Here is a 2500-nt window from a genome sequence, read left to right on the forward strand (position 1 = left end):
CGCCCATGCACCCCCCTGTGACGGGGGAGCACAGCAGAGCCGACCCGCCGGGGGCCCTCTCCGACGCGACCCGAACGGCCTCATCGATCGGGAGCAAACACACACGGTCGAGTCCTGAGCCAACTCACCCCGCCGCCCACCAGTGGCCGCAAACCAGCGGCGGGCGCTGCGTGTGGGTGCGGACCATCGTCTGCAAGAGGTGCCCACTCGAGCCTGAACACCGGCACCGCCCCCACGCTCCCTGTGACGGGGAAGCAGGGAAGCGCCAGCCCGCCGAGGGGCCTCTCCGACGTGTCCCGGGACGCCTCAGCGGGCGTCTGCGTGTGGGTGTGGATCGGCAGCCGCGAGCCGGCTGCTGCTCCGGCCGGAGCACCGGCATCACCACGCTCCCTGCGACAGGGGCCCGAAGAACGAGGCTCTCGAGCCGCTGGTGTCTGGGCAGAGCCGCACGGGGCACCCCCCGGTTTCTCTCTGGACCACCCTCTGGCGTTCACGAACGGCACACGCACCGGGCCTTTTCCCCGGCCGCGGGGGGGGGGGGGGGGGGGGGGTGTCCGGCTCACCCCTCTCCCGAGTCGGCAACGGCTGCATGGGACCTGCCGCTGGCTGGGCTCCCCGCCTCCGCAGCGGCTTCCGGCACCTGGGACACACTCGCGGGGCTGCCGGAGACCTGCCGGGAGACCGCCGCGCCGAACGGGCAAAAGAAAGCGCTCTCCCCGAAGGGCCGGGCTCAGGACCGCTCCCCGCCCGCCCTCGTCGCAAGCCGCCCTAGGCCTCCCGCGGGCCGGCCACAATGCGCTGGGGGCGCCCGGGAGTGCGGCTCCGGAACTCAGCGGCTGTTCACCCTGTGGCCTACAGTCGTACCGCTAAGTCCAGCGGGGCGGGAGAGCCGAAGGACAGCCGCCCCTCCTACCGGGGAGTGGCTCGAAAGTGGCCGACCTCTACGATGACGTAACTGGAGGCAGCGACGCAGAGCGACCCCTTTCGCCGCTCCACAGGAACGCCAGGGAGAACAGGTCTACCAGCCACCACCCCGAAAGGCCACCAAGTCTCGCTGGAGCCTGGTAGACCTGCTGCCAGTTAGCGGAGGCAGACCCGGGGCACCGGCTGCGACTTCTCCGGGCCTCCCGGAGCCGCGGAGACCGGCTACGCCGCGCCCCTTCGAGGCCGGCCTCCCCGGAGGCCGGTCGACCCGCCCGCCCCTTCGAGGCTCGGCGGCCTCCCCGGAGGCCGGTCGACCAGCTCGCCCCTTCGAGGCTCGGCGGCCTCCCCGGAGGCCGGTCGACCAGCTCGCCCCTTCGAGGCTCGGCGGCCTCCCCGGAGGCCGGTCGACCAGCTCGCCTCTCCCCGGAGGCCGGTCGACCAGCTCGCCCCTTCGAGGCTCGGCGGCCTCCCCGGAGGCCGGTCGACCAGCTCGCCCCTTCGAGGCTCGGCGGCCTCCCCGGAGGCCGGTCGACCAGCTCGCCTCTCCCCGGAGGCCGGTCGACCAGCTCGCCCCTTCGAGGACCTCCCCGGAGGCCGGTAGACTCTCTGGCCGCTGCCAAGGCAGCCTCCCAGGCCCGGGCGGGCGAGCGGGCGGGCGGGCCGGCCGCTGCCGAGTTGGACCCTTCGGGCCGGCCGCTAACAGGCCAGCCCGCCGCCCCTCCCGAGTCCCCCTCCCCGGCCGGACCCGTTCGGTTTCCTTGGAGAGCTGCCGCTTCTCCCTTAGCCGCTTAGCGTGCTTTCTTTGTTTAGGTTTCCCCCCCCCCCGGCTTGCTCCTTTTCGGTGTCGTACGGGCTTTTTTTTTTTTTTTTTTTGTGTGCATGCGTGCGTGCGTGCGTGCGTGTGCGCGTGTGCGCGTGTGTGTGTGTGCGCGTGTGCGTGTGTGTGCGCGCGTGCGTGTGCGCTTTCTGTATGCTTGCCCCACCACCAGCAGCAGCAGCAGCACCTCCCTTTCTCGCCCTTACCATCTTCCTCGCTGGTTTTCCTTCGTTTCCCGTGTTGTTTCCTCTCCTCCACCACCACCACCCCCCCCCCCCGGCCCCCCGATCTCCTTGGGAGGCCTGCTCATTTTTTTGCTACTTGGCACAGGAAGCGGCGTGCGGTCCAGCGGCAGGGGAAGGTCCTCGTGCGCGAATGTAGGGCGCTGCAGTCGCCGTTGGGGCTTTCTTTTCTCTTTCTCTCTGCCTGCCTGCCCCTCTCCCTCCCCCTCCCCCTCCTGCCCTTAATTGGTGGACCGTCCCGCCGCCCTCCCCCCCCCCCCGCCCAGCGCCGCCACTGCCGCTGCCCCCACCCCCCGCCCCCAACCCCGGCCCATTCGTCGTCGCCTCGCTTGCTCCCTCGCGCGCGCGCCCTTCACTGCCCGGCTCCAGCCCCTGTCCGTTCCTAAACTTCTCGGCCAGCGCGCCGCCGGGGGCTGAGGAAGAATCCCTGACCCCAGGCTGACCTCCCGCGCCTCTCCCGCCCGGCGCTTGCCCCTCCCCCCGCCCCCAAACCACACTCTCCGCGCAGGTGCACGGC

This window comes from Struthio camelus, chromosome 31 (genome assembly GCF_040807025.1).
Source record: "Struthio camelus isolate bStrCam1 chromosome 31, bStrCam1.hap1, whole genome shotgun sequence".
In the NCBI taxonomy this organism is placed as follows: Eukaryota; Metazoa; Chordata; class Aves; order Struthioniformes; family Struthionidae; genus Struthio; species Struthio camelus.